At 52.4% G+C, this 14,128-nt stretch overlaps 1 pseudogene; it reads right to left on the bottom strand.

Moving 5' to 3' along the window:
- Positions 1–3,139: 3,139 nt before the first annotated feature.
- Positions 3,140–4,746, bottom strand: LOC102985398 (G-protein coupled receptor 183-like; annotated as a pseudogene).
- Positions 4,747–14,128: the final 9,382 nt, after the last annotated feature.

The raw sequence follows: 14,128 nt of genomic DNA on the forward strand, positions 1-14,128 counted from the left end.
CTTTAGCTGATTCACTTTGTTCTACAGCAGAAACTAACACAACATTGTAAAGCAATTATACTTTCTTTCAATAAAGATGTTGAAAAAAAAATGACTGGTGTCCTTAGGAAACGAAGAAAATGCCGCATGAAGACGGAGGCACATGGGGAGAAGACCATGTGAAGATGGAGGTGGAGATGGGGTGATGCTTTATAAGCCAAGGAACGCCAACAACTGCCAGCAAATTGCCAGAAGCTGGGAGTGACCTGGAACAGTCTCCCTCACAGCCTCAGAAGGAACCAGCCCTCCTGACACCTTGATTTTGAACTTTTAGCCTCCAGAACTGCAAGAGAAGGTTTTTGTTGTTTTAAGTCACCTGGTTGATGGTACTTTATTACAGCAGCCCCAGCAAACTCATACCGTGGGCGAGAGAGATGCGTCTCCAAGGACCCCTTGGGCCAGGTTTCTCAAGCCTGAGCTGCAGCAGGATGACCTGGAGGACTTGTTAAGACACTGAGCGCTGGGCCTCTCCCCCAGACTGGCCGATTCAGCAGGTCTGCCGTGTGGCCCAAGAACGTGCGTTTCTAACAAGCCTCCAGGCGGTGGTGATGCTTCTCGTCCGGGGACCACACTTCGAGAACCCCTGCTCTAGGGACCTGGGCGTGGCCTGGGCTTTGGGACCTTCTGGCCCCAGTAATGCTGAGATGTCTATCCCTGCTGATACAAGTTGTGCCAGCCCACTCGGCAAACTCCCGTGGCCGCAGCCAGTTTTCATTTAAACGCTTTCTGTAGTTTTGAGTGGTTTACACAGGTGCTGGTTCATGAAACACCACCTCCACCACACACACACTGACCCCATGTGGTAGATGTTATAGTCCCTATTGTTACAGACAAGGAAAATGAGGCTCAGGCGTGGGTGTGAATCCTCACCAGGACGCTTCTCCCTCCTGAGTCCCTGAGCTCAGGAGTCCGCGCTCTGAGCCCGGCTTTGCATCATCCCTGGCTGGTTCAGTCCTCAGAATTCAGATTTCCCTCTCTGTAAGTCACACCCATCATCGCCTTGTCTGAATAGAAAGCCATCACCCTCCTCCTGCGGCAGTGCTGGAAGCCCCGTGCACCTGGGCTCGGCTTTCCCCGACCCATTGTTGCTGCTTCCGGCCGGAGCTCACGATCTCGTCCTCTTTCCTGATCCTGTTTTGTTCCCAAATGCCCTCCGGCTGTGACTTCCTCTTTCCTGTTTCCAGGTGCTCAGCACAAACCAGCCCCAAGCAGCTTTGGATGTGAAGAGCCTGGCGTGCAGCAAGGACAGGTGATGAGAAATGCTTGGGAGGATGGCCAAGAAGGATTTGTAACGTCTGGAGTCAGACAGGTCTGCAGCCCTGCTGACCTTGGCCGCTCTCCACGGAGGAAGCCCCGGGTTGTGAGGGCAGCAAACTGCAGGCTGGCCAGGCCCTCTCTTGCCACATCCATGCCCTTTGATGAGGGCTGGGTTAGTGCAAACAGGGTGTGAGTGTGAGCTTTTCACCCCAGCCAGCTGTGGACATGAGCTGTGGGCTCCTGTGAGAGGTACTCAGGGTGCAGAGATGGACCTTTGAGCTGAGGTTCTGCGCCTTCAGTCCACAGGCCCCAGGAGCAGACTTCCAAATTCTTCCAGCGTTTAAACACCATTCCTGCCCCAGCCGCAGGCAGGAAGCACCCTCCACCATGGGCACCACGTCCCCAGGATCAACGTTCAGTGCTGGGACCTGTCTGGCCACGGACCACAGCCCCATGTCTGTGGGTCACTCTGGAGCTGAGTGTCCTCCCTGCCCCGAGCCCAGCGGAGCCAGAGACGGGGGCGGGATGGAAGAAAAGCGCGCCCAGAGCCTCGACGTGAGCCCCTGAGAGCTTCTCCTGGGACACAGCAGCGTGAGAGGAAGGGTGCTCACCAGCTCAAACCAGCGAGGGCGGCCTGAGCCCCGCCTCCCACCCCCGGAGTAACACAGACTGTGATGCAGGGGGCTGAGAGGAGGAGGCTCTGCCCCGGACGTCTCTCAGGAGCTGACAGTCTGGGTGCCCCCTGAGACAGTCCCCTCTCAAGAGAGCCACTGTGAGGCTCTGCGCACAAGAGTCAGGTGCCCCAAACTTGCAAATTGTGAGGTGGAAGCAGCTGATCATCTGGAGCAGAAGGAGGTCACTGTAGGTCAGGGACCAGGGAGGACCTCAGGGAGGACCCGTCTGGAGCTGGAGCTTTGGGGTAGGGGGCAAGGGGGGGCCGTGGAGGCCGTGAGCATGTTGCTTTGGGCCCGTGCCACGGAGACACACGTCACGCTGGCCCTGGTGCTCCCTGCACGTTGGCGGGGAAATGCGTGTTTTATTTTACAGAGCTCAAAATCGCCCAAGTGGAGATGCTCTGTGCCTTGTTTTAAACTCAAGAAAGCGCCAGAAAGGTTTGTTCTGACCGAATGGAAACAACACTCCCATGGATAAGCACTTTCTGACACACACAAAACAAATGAAAAGCTCGTGCCCACTTTCCTGACTTTCTCCCCCAGCAATGTCCCCGGTCAGGCACGCCATACAGGAATGTGTACCCCCTGCACCAGATTCAGACTCTTCCTACAAAAGCGCACAACAGCCAGTCCCTCACCCCACTCCCCGACGCCAGAGGCGGCTGGGCCAATAACTTGGAGCGAGTGCGTCCTCCCCATGTTTTCTGACTTTCTCAGGAAAACCTTGGCATTTTTGTAAACGTTAGCGCCAAGCTTTTAGAAATTTTGTTTTTTTGGGGGGGGGCAGTATTTTTGCTCTTTACAACAACTTGCCACCCCAATTTGGAAACCTTGTCTAAATTGTGGATCTAGTACTCAGCCAATGATTCTTTTGGTCGTGACTGCATTTGCTGTGAAAATACTCTTTTCCTGGAAGAAACTGCACACCCTTCAGAGGCCAAGGACGCAGTGGCGTTTATTAGGCTACATCAGAGGTAGGTTCAGCGTAAAGCTAATGAGTGCAAGCCTCAGGTCTCCTCACTTACCATCCAAGACCGTGTACCTAATTTTGCATCTACTCTTTTGTATTCTTTTTCTTAAAGAACCCACACCCGCCCAAATGGTATAAGCCTTGGGCCCGCAACCCTGGACCCCCTACCCCCAGATGCAGTCTTAAAGCCCATGACCTATTAGACCTCATCCTCCTCTAAGGGCAGGGAGCCTCCAGTCTGGTTGCTATTTTGTGCTTCTGAGGAACTTTTTCCCGGAGGGGAGGAGGAGGAGGAGGATGCTGCCGCTTTGAGCTTCCAAGTGCTGAGGAGCCCTTTCCTGTAACGCGGAGATGCGAAGAAGTAAATGACGGGGTCGATGCTGCAGTGCAAGTTCACGAGGCACACAGTGGGCTGAAGGTGCAGTTTGAAGGCCCTCTGCCCGGGGCAGCTTGGCGGGTGGGGCACCCTTCTCGCCATGAGCTGGATGACGTTGAAGCGGGAGCGGACGAAGCACGCAGCACGGCCGCCAGCGCCAGCAGGGTGAGCAGGCAGGCCTTGCGGTGCTGCCCCTTCCTGCTCGTCAGGGGCTTGTCCCGGGCCGCCCCGCACCGCTTCGTGGTGATCTTCACGCAGCAGGAGAGAGTGATGCCCACCGGCCCGCAGAAGCTCAGAGCGGAGATCGCTAGGACCGTGCGCGAGCACCGGCTGGACGCTGTCGTACCCCATGCAGCTCAGCCTGCCGGCCACGAGCCCGGTCGTGGGGCGCAAAGAGCAGGCGCGCCGTCTGCAGAGACGCCAGGACCCACACGGCCGCACAGATGAGCCTGGCCTGCCCGGGTTCGCGGAGCCGGGGACACTGGTGGGTGAGGCCCACAGCCACGTAACGGTCCACGCTCACGCACGCCGTCAGGTAGATGCCTGAGTAGGTGTTCACGTAGAATATGAAGGCCGTCAGCCTGCAGAACCCTTCACCGAAAGGCCAGCTGAAGTCCAGCACGTAGTAGGCGATCTTTCCTGCCAGGTGGACCAGGTAGACGTTTGTTGAGTTGATCTTCTTGCCCTTTTGATAAGCAAGGCGAAGGACAAGGATGTTTCCCAGGGTGCCGAAGACCAAGAGGGCTGTGTAGAACAAAGAGAGCATCACGCTGGCCACCCGGGGTGGGTGGTGAGGAAGGCAGGAGTTGGCGTGGTGGACGAGGCTGTTTGGGTCAGCCGTGCAGGAAGCCACGTCACAGAGGTCCTTGGGGAGACAAAAAATTAAAATGTAATATTGTATCTGTGGGGTTACGCCTCTATCGAGTAATAACTTAATGATTTGCTGAAGCCACATGCCCGTGAAAAACATATATCTTTTTTTTAAATTTTATTGGATGATAGTTGATTTACAATGTTGTGTTAGTTTCAGGTGTGCAGCAAGATGATTCAGTTACACATACATATACATATATTCATTCTTTTTTAGATTCTTTTCTCATATAGGTTATCACAGATTGAGTTCCCTGTGCTTTACAGTAGGTCCTGTTGGTTATCTTATATATAGTAGTGTGTACGTGTTCATCCCAAGCTCCTGATTTATCCCTTCCCCCAGTGTTTCCCCTTTGTTAACCGTCAGTTTGTTTTCAATATCTATAAGTCTGTTTCTGTTTCGTAAATGGATAAAGAAGATGTGGTGCATATAAGCCTACCTCTTTTTAAGTAAATTTATGTGGAAGTGTGACATACCGTTCCACTCACTGTTGCTATGTAACAAACTACCCCCAGAATTTAGCAACTTAAAGCACTTTATTATTGTCACAGTCAGGTTTTGAACAGGACCCAGTGGGATCGGCTTTTCTCTGCTCTCCACTGTTGGGAGCCTCAGCTGGGAAGAATCAGCAGCTGAGGGTTACTCAGTGGCAGGGGCTGGGACCACGTGGAGGTGATTTTACTCAAATGACTGACTTTTGGCTGGAGCCTCAACTGGACTGTCACCTACAGCACCTGCACGAGGGTTCCTCGCGAGACGGGGGCTTCCTCACAACATGGTGGCCTGCAGGTACCTCAGTTTCTTACACAGTAGGTTGAGGCTCCAAAAGAAAGTGTCCCGGAAACTAGGTAGACTCTCCATCTATTAACCATGTCTTTTATTTTCTATATTCTAGTGCTCTGACATCTTGGGGCCTGGCTGACCCTGGAGGGGCTGCCCTTCCCTGGGTTAACCAGTCCCTTGAGTGTACTTTTCAAATGCAAACCAACCGCTCCCACCACCTGCGCTAATCAACCCAGGGCCAGGTACCAGGGGCAGCCCCTCTGTCCCAGAGCCCCCTGAGACGATTCAAACAATCCTAAGCCTGCTGACCCTGCCTTGCCTGTTCCCTTCCACCGAAACCACAGTAAACGCTCTTGCCCGCATTTCTGCTCCTCTGGCTCTGTCTCCTGACCAACCCCAGCTGTCCCCCTGTGGCCCCCCGTGATGTGGCATGGCCCCTCTTCTTGGGGTCTGTAAGTAACAAGCTCTCTTTTTCAACAGCAATCATCCCCTGATCTGTTGGCCTTACTGACCCTCAGATTTTCTGTTAACACACTGTACTCAAAAACACTGCATCACCTTTTCTAAGCTGGCCTGGGAAGTGTGGTATCATCACATCCGCCTTCTGCTGTTACACGTGAGTCACAAGCCCACCCAGAATCAAGAAGAGGAGACATAGCTCCCACCCCTCAAGAGGAGGAAGGTCAAAGAATTTGCAGCCATTTACAAATCACAACACACATGCAAAAATGTGCACAGATCATAAAAGTAGAGCTTGACGATTTTCATAAAGTGAACACGTCTGTGTGATTAGCCCCCAGATTAGGAGACACCTCACCAGCACCCCCAGAAGCTCTCCTTTGCCCCCCCACCAGCCTCTACCTCCACTCAAGGGTAATCAATATCCTAACTTCTAAAATCACAACTCAGTATGCCTGCTTCTGAACTTTAAGTTAGTGAAATCATGCGCCATGGGTATGTGTATTCTCACACACACAGCTTCTTTGGGTCAGCATTCGTTTGTGAGATTCACCCACGCGGTAGTGTAGTTGTGGTGTGGTGTAGCTGTGGTTTGTTCCTTCTCACTGCTGTATGATAGTCCATTGTATGTATGCATGACCACCTATTTACATCCATCCTACTGCTGGTGAACATTTCTGTTATATCAAGTTCAGCTATGCATGTTCTTTCACATGTCTCTGGTGACCCATAAATATCTATTTTGCTGAGTACTGTACATAGCTAGGAGTGGGGCTGGTGAATCACAGGTTCTGCACGTTTCGTTTTAGTAGGTCCTGGCCAACACTTTGCCAAAGCAGCCGCTCTGCATACTCCCAACAGTGTATGGGATTCCCATGGCACCTCATCCTCACCAGCCCTGGGCATGGTCAGTCTTTTTCAGGTGAACCAGTCTGGTGGGTGTGCAGGGGTATCTTCCTGTGCTTTAAATTGGCATTTGCCTAATGACTACTGACAGTGAGCACCTTTTCACAGGTTTATTGGCCATTTATATATCTTCTTTTTTTTAATGTGTTAGACATTATTAGTATTATGATTACTGTTCTATTACTACTACCACTACTACTATCATTATCTCTTATTTTTTTAATTATTATTTTAAAAAATTTCTATTGAAGTATAGTTGCTTTACAATGTTGTGTTAGTTTCTGCTGTACAGCAAAGTGAATCAGCTATACATATACATAGACCCCCTCTTTTATGGATTTCCTTCCCATTTAGGTCACCACAGAGCGTTGAGTAGAGCTCCCTGTGCTCTACAGTAGGTTCTCTTTAGTGATCTATTTTATACATAGTAGTGTATATACGTCAATCCCAATCTCCCAATTCATCTCACCCCCACTTCCCCCCTTGGTATCCGTAAGTTTGTTCTCTACATCTGTGTTTCTATTTCTGTTTTGCAGATAAGTTCATCCGTACCATTTTTCTAGATTCCAGATGTGGAGAAAAGGGAGTCCTCCTACACTGTCGGTGGGAATGTAAATTGGTGCAGCCGCTATGGAGAACGGTATGGAGGGTCCTCAAAAAACTAAAAATAGAGCTACCATACGGCCCAGCAACCCCACTACTGGGCACATACCTGGAGAAAACCAACGCTGTCTGTGCAGCAGGTGGGGCCTGAGTGGCTGTCCCTGTGAGGCACGCGTGAGGCACACGTGAGGCACACGTGAGGCACACGTGAGCACTGTGGTTGCACAGGGTGTGCAGTTTACCCAAGGGCCACAATAGCTCACGGGACCAGAGATCCAGGTGGAGGTGCTAAACTTCTGCAGTCACGTGCTGGCTCGAAGGGCGCCAGCTCCATGAGCCCCAAAACCTCACTTGAGTCAGGACACAGCTGTTCCCTCCTTTACCAATTTGGGGCTAGCTAGTAGGGATCCCGCTGTAGATTATGCCTCATTGCAACCTATGCACAGAGAGCTCTGTCTAGTCTCTACGGGTGGAGAAGGGGCCTCCATTCAAATGGAAAGTCAGAAAAGTCCATCTGAACAGTAGAGAGAGGAACACTGAAAAGTCCTTTGAACCTCAGGGTGATGGATGGATGGATGGATAGGTGGAGGTGATATAGTGAGGATGGTTAGATAGGTGGGCAGGTGAATAGATGGTAGCTAGGTAATAGATTAGATAGATGTAGAGATGGTGGCTAGGTAGGCAGATAGAGATAGAGGAACTGATAGCTAGATAGAGATACGTAGGTAGTTACGCTCTCCCAGGGGCCCTGCCAGCTCCGGATCCAGAGGGAAGGCTCTGCTTATTCATCCCTTCACTGAACAATCCGGTCCTCAGGTCACACTGAGGTGGGAGCTGCGGGGATGGGCTCTGTGCCCCCAGCAGGGTGAGGAGGGTGTCTCAAGGGCCCAGTTTAGCTCAGGAGGGTCTCAGCCACAGGTCGACTCAGCTGCTGGAATCACTGGCCATCAGTCACAGAGCAGCGGTTTGACGCCTGTTGGAACTTTCTGTGTCCCTTTTCCTGTCTGTTCAGGACTCACTGGGCACAGGGGTGGGACTGGCTCCTAAGGAAACCCCACCCTGAGCAAGCGTACCTCACCCTGTTCCTGACTTTCCTGGGCCTCTTCCCCAGGGCAAACCACACGCCGGCCCGCAGCCCAGGGCGCCGGGTACACCGCACAGCCCCGAGGCCCCACCAAGCGCCACTTCCTCCCCGAAACCTCCGGTCTCTGCAGCAGCCCCCCGCACCTGGTGCTCGAGCATCTGAGGGCAACTCACAGGTACCTGCTCCCCATGACTCACCCCTCAGCGCCCGAGCAACCTCTGTAACCCCGTGCCCCTCGGGCCTCTCCTAATCTTCCTGTTTTGGTATTTGGCACAAAACAAGCTGTCTGGATGGTGGGTGATGCTGGGAGGCCCGTGGTCCCCCTTCCCGGGGCACCCACGGAGAAGTCACATCCACATCCCGAAGAGGGGCAGGCGGGTGCTGTCACAGCTGTGAGTCCGGGGAGATTAGACCCAAATGAGGAGCCGTCGAGAGAGGGGCCCTAACGCCTCGGGCCTGCCGGTCCGTCCTTGCTGCTGCTCCAGCCCGTGCCCCTGCTTGTGCATGCGGGTGCAGACCTCCGCGTGAACGTCCCTTCCCCGGCAGGAGCACGGACTGCCCAGTGCCTGACCGCTCGGTGGGTCTGTGCACCGTGGGCTCCGGCCCACACCTGCTGAAGGTGTGCTCCTCGGCCCGTTTCTGCCCCGTCACTCCGCCCCCCGGATTCTCCCCACACAAGCGCAAAGTATCCCATTTCTCCAACTCCATCCCATTTGCTCTTAGGAAATGACCCACTGCTGGTTTGTAGGGGAGCAGAATCTGCCACCCCAAAATACACCTGTTTGGCCTAAGGATTCTTTTTTTTTAATATAAATTTTATTTTATTTATTTGTTTCTTTTTTGTTTGTTTGTTTGTTTGTTTGGCTGTGTTGGGTCTTTGTTGCTGTGCACGGGCCTTTCCTAGTTGCGGCGAGAGGGGGCAACTCTTCGTGTGGCGTGTGGGCTTCTCGTTGTTGTGACTTCTCCTGTTGCAGAGCACGGGCTCTAGGCACACGGGATTCAGTAGCTGTGGCACGCGGGCTCAGCTGTTGTGACTCACGGGCTCTAGAGTGCAGGCTCAGTAGTTGTGGCGCACAGGCTTAGCTGCTCTGCGGCATGTGGGATCTTCCCGGGCCAGAGATCGAACCTGTGTCCCCTGCATTGCAGGCAGATTCTTAACCACTGTGCCACCAGGGAAGCTCCCTAAGGATTCTTTTAAGCTGGTTATTTTTAAGAAAGCACAGTCACAGAAGAAGCTCTGAAAACCAAGTAGAAGTTACCCTTTGTAAAAGACACTTATATTTGTAAGAGTGTCTCCCTTGTCGTACCAAGAAGAGGGGTAATGACTCAATCTGTAGAAACTCTAGTCAATGCAGAAGGCAAGGACTTAACTCTGCAGAGCTACCTTACCCTTGTTCACTGTGCTTTTCCCGCTCGCCTCTCGTCTCTAGCTCCCCCACTCCTAACATCTTCTGTTGTCTTCAGCTGAGGGAAGCATTTAAGGTGATGGTTTCGCCCATTTTGGCGAGTTACTCAGTTTTCCGGGGTCTCTCCCATGTATACACGTTATTCAGCTTTTGTTTGTTTTTCCCCTGTTCATCTGTCTCTTGTCAATTTCATGATCAGGCCAGCCAAAGAAGCCAGAAGGGAAGAAGGGACATGTCCCCTCCCCTACAGTCTTTTAAGTCTTAATATGAAGCTACTGACGCATTTCCCACTCACAAGAGTATATGTGCCTTTTGAGACTCACCCAGCTGTGACTGTGGAGGGCCAGGTGTGCCCCTGTTAGGGGTTATCAGTTAGTGCAGCCATGTAGGGAAGAATGATCCAGAGAGCTTCCAGAAGGTTCTAAGGGTCTGCACTCCAGGGTGGGATCCAGTGAAAGCAGCCCAGTTCTGTCAGCCGGTTTTGCTCCGTGACATGAGACTGACACTGACCTTTGGTCCTTCTGGCCTGACGTGTCCTCTGCCCGGTCAGGCACGGCAGGGGTCCTGGCTGGTGGCTGGGGTCCATAGGGATGCTCTACCTGTTCCCAACGGAAGCAGAAAGAGAGGGTGTGTGAAGAGCAGAACAATCTGAGCCCTTCTCTCTGAGCCCCAGCGAGGCACGTCCTTCCCGCGGCGCCTGAAAAGACTCAGCTCTGGTCGACTTACCTCGCTCACCAAGGGTGATGCCAGGGAGGCCGGCGGAGTCTCGTGCAGCGGCCAGCTGCCTTCCCAGGGGGCCCTGGAGCATCGAAGGTGCCCCGAGCACTCTCCCCCTGCAGGAATTGAATCAGCGCGCCGCACGAGACTCCACGCTCTTCTTCCCTTCACCCACCCCTGCTGACAAAAAAAAAAAAAGAAAAGAAAGGGAAAAAAAAACACCCAGGGTATCAGCCAAGGTGATCTTCCTGCCACAGGACGAGCTCGCTCAGACACATGGCCTCCCACGCAGGCCTGTCTCCCACGCCCCCCGAGAAGGAGGGAGTGGGGGGATGTTGCTCTAGGAACCGGTTTCCCTTCTGTTCCATTTCTGTGCCCCCTGCAGGCAGGGATTTAGGCCATAGATGTTACTCCCAAGCCACCAGAGTCAGGAACTTCAAAAGCAGCCAGCATTCTCTCCCCCCCTCCCCTCCCCCCATGAGGGGGTGATGAGCGGAGTGAAGCACGAAGAAGTGCCGTCTGGGGACCCTGCCAAGCTCAGGCTGGGGGCAGGGAAGAGAGGGGAGACTCGGCCTGGCTCGGGATTCCCTGGGTTTGTGATCCAGGCGAGGTGCTCTAACGGAGCCCGAAAGCCCACGTGCAGCTCTGATGGGCCGCACTCCCAAGGGCTGCACTTGGCGGTGGCTGGACGGCAGATGAAACCAGGGTGTTCCCCAGCCACCCCTTCTCCCCGCGCCCCCCTCGTTTCCCTACCACACAGCTGGCGAATCAATGAGGCATCAGACCCACCCCCGGATCAGGGCTGTAACGCTGCCAAGTTGCCGCCCCAGGGATGTGAGCATGAGCTTCTTTCTGAGCGTTCTCTGCACGCGGAAGGAAGGCGCTTCAGTCAGCAGCCGGCTCTCCAGCCCAGCCTTGGACCCCAGCCCCACCCCCGAGCTCGGGGTTTCTGGCGTGACATCCCTCACGCCTCGGTTCCCCGCCACCCCTCCCCTGTCTAGAATTTGGGTCAACACGCCCCCCTAACTGACCTCCCACTGATGAAGGCCATGGGACCCCATTTTTCCCTTGTGTAGATTGGTCCCTAAAAGATATCCCCCAAAGCTCCAGATCAGTTGGAGAGAAGTTTGGTAAAGAAGCCCTGTCTTACCTGTACCTTTTACCATAAATTTTCTTCCCACGGCCCAGAAGGAAGAACTAATGCAGTTTCCAGAGATGCCTGACTTACACACAGATGGCAAGCCCCAGGAGAACCTTCCCTCGTGTCCTCAAGACGTTTAGGGCTCTCCCTCTAAAAGGGAAGACTAGGAGGCCTACGAAGGGCAACAAACTGGAATACCCTCACCCCACACTGTTCACTCATGGGTCGTTCAGCGAGCGTTTACTGAGCGCCAGCTTCGAGCCAGGAACACGTACGTACCTGCCTGTGCTGGGAGGGGAAACTTTTCCTCTGCCCTCCTGGGTTTAGTGGCTGCAGTTGTGTCAGTTAATTGGACAAAAGACTAACGAACAGGATGAACAAACAGGAGAAAGGCGCACACATTTTATCTGACGTTAACATTTTTACTCTGACTTGGCCCCGGAGGCTTCACAGAAAAGAAGTGAGGAACCAGAGTGGTTAGGAATGAGTTTATACAGCATTTTAACAAAGAGCAGTAGGGCTTCCCTGGTGGCGTAGTGGTTAAGAATCCGCCTGCCAATGCCGGGGACACAGGTTCGATCCCTGGTCCAGGAAGACCCCACATGCCGCGGAGCAACTAAGCCCGTGTGCCACAGCTGCTGAGCCCACGAGCCACAACTACTGAGCCCATGAGCCACAACTGCTGAGCCCTCATGCCACAACTAGTGAAGCCCGTGCACCTAGAGCCCATGCTCTGCAGCAAGAAAAGCCACCGCAATGAGAAGCCTGCACACTGCAATGAAGAGTAGCCCCCACTCACCACAACTAGAGAAAGCCTGCGTGCAGCAAGGAAGACCCAACGCAGGCAAAAATAAATAAATAAATAATTTGTTTTAAAAAAACAAAACAAAGAGCAGTAAGTGGTAGAAACTAACAAGACAGAGGAAAGCAGGGAGGGGGTGTGGGGATGCTGTAATAGATGGGGAAAGGAGTAGAAGATGGAGGGCTGTCTAGTAAGGTTTATCATGCACCTTCCTCTCTGTTGGCTCTGGACTAGGAGTCTAGAGTCCTCTCGGATGATTAAGAGTTGCTGTCCTCCTGGTAAGGAGAGTGAAATGCCTTTACAAATGGAAATTTCTGTCCTGCTTTTAGCCAAATAGGAAGAAGGCAGAGAGATTTTTTCCTTCTCTTTCTGCTCTTTTTCTTAGTTGCCTTCAGCTCAAAGTCCTTATGCCATGTGGGTGGCATATTCTGGTCCCCTTCGTGGTACACGTGACTGGAAAGTACATGGTGGGCTCTCCTTGTGCTCATAGAAACGCATCGCTCAGTCCCCTAGCACATGCTTGGCCTGGAACCTAGCGGATCCCTCACGAAGTTACCATCTCTCCTGCCCTTTTGTGATCTTGTCCAGTGTAAGTAGCAGCCCTCACTGGCCGCCGTCTTGTGCTTACCACCTGTACTATGCACGGGATTTCACTCTCTCAGGGGCTGTTCTCCAGTCATTTCTTGGGCAGGGGTGTTTCATTTCAACCAGCTGTTGAGTTCCTCAGCGGTAGGAGGTGCAGCGGCTCTTTTATCTACAGGGGCTGCTACGGTGGAAGGTGTGGGAGACATCGCCTAGTCCCTGGGAGGCCAGGATTCAGGAGGCCTGTGAACCTGGGTGGGAGAACAATTACCTCTTTATTTTCACTAGGCTCTAACTGCAACCTGTCAGCCTAGTCCCTGGCAGCCGGTCACAGTGGAATGAAGTATACCTGTGACTCTGTCACTGACAGAAATCATGACACTCTTCATAGCCCATTACAGGTGATTCAAGTACCTTGAAATATGTTTGCTCATCACTGCTTTGAGATTACAGTTGTTACTACTTAATAATCATATGGAAGGAACATCATATTAGAAATCTGGTTTTTAACATTTGGATAACTGTATTTTAACATGAGTTGTTTTTTGTCATCTTATGTATTTTACTTCATACATTTTAAACCATCACCCTGAGGAAGGTCCTTAGTTTCACCTGACGGGTCCATGGCACAAGAAAAGGTAGAGAACCCTTGATCTAGTCTGACATTTTTGTCTTCCAAGAGGAGAAACTGACACATGGGATTTTTTTTTCCCCAAAGCCTCCTGGCTTTCTCCAACAGGATGGGACCAGAACCCTCGGCTCCTGGTTCCTTTTCAGGGCTCCCCTCACAATGCAGAGCCCTTCAATCTGTATACCCACCTCCTCTCAGCCCCAAGCACATGATGACTCCGCAAATATTGTCCCCCAAAGGCTAGGATTTGGACCTATGGTACGACTCCCTGACCCACTGACTGTCCTGATTCCTTCTCAAGGTGGCTTGACAACTTCCTTCCTTGTAATCTATAATATTTGTCATCTTCCACCTGGCCCAGAAAATCAATAGCAATGACAGTAATAGTAGTGGCACCCTTGATTGAGGACTTACTCTCTGTTGCTCTTAACTATTATATATTTATTTACACCTCAGTTCATCGATAAAGAAGCACTATTAGTCCTATTTTACAGATGAGGAAAATGAGGCTCAGAGAAGTTAAGTGATTTGTCTAAGGCCACACAGCCAACTGCATCAAAGATCCAGGTGCTTCTTCTGATAGGTTCAGTTTCAAGGAGGTTGCAGCCAGGGCTGGAAGTTAAGGAGGTGGCCAAGGGATAGTGTCACCCAGATCTGAAGGACACAAAGGACTCGGTGCTCCTGTTTCTGGGGTGGGTGGAGCCACTGCAGCTGTGGCTGGTGATGTCTGAGCTTGGCGACCACCCTGGGTGTTACCCTTAAAGCAGCTTCACAGGGCATTGATTTCTGATGTGACCTGTGCCTGCCCAAGGGAAGCAGGGGTGCAC

This window comes from Physeter macrocephalus, chromosome 13 (assembly GCF_002837175.3).
Source record: "Physeter macrocephalus isolate SW-GA chromosome 13, ASM283717v5, whole genome shotgun sequence".
NCBI lineage: Eukaryota > Metazoa > Chordata > Mammalia > Artiodactyla > Physeteridae > Physeter > Physeter macrocephalus.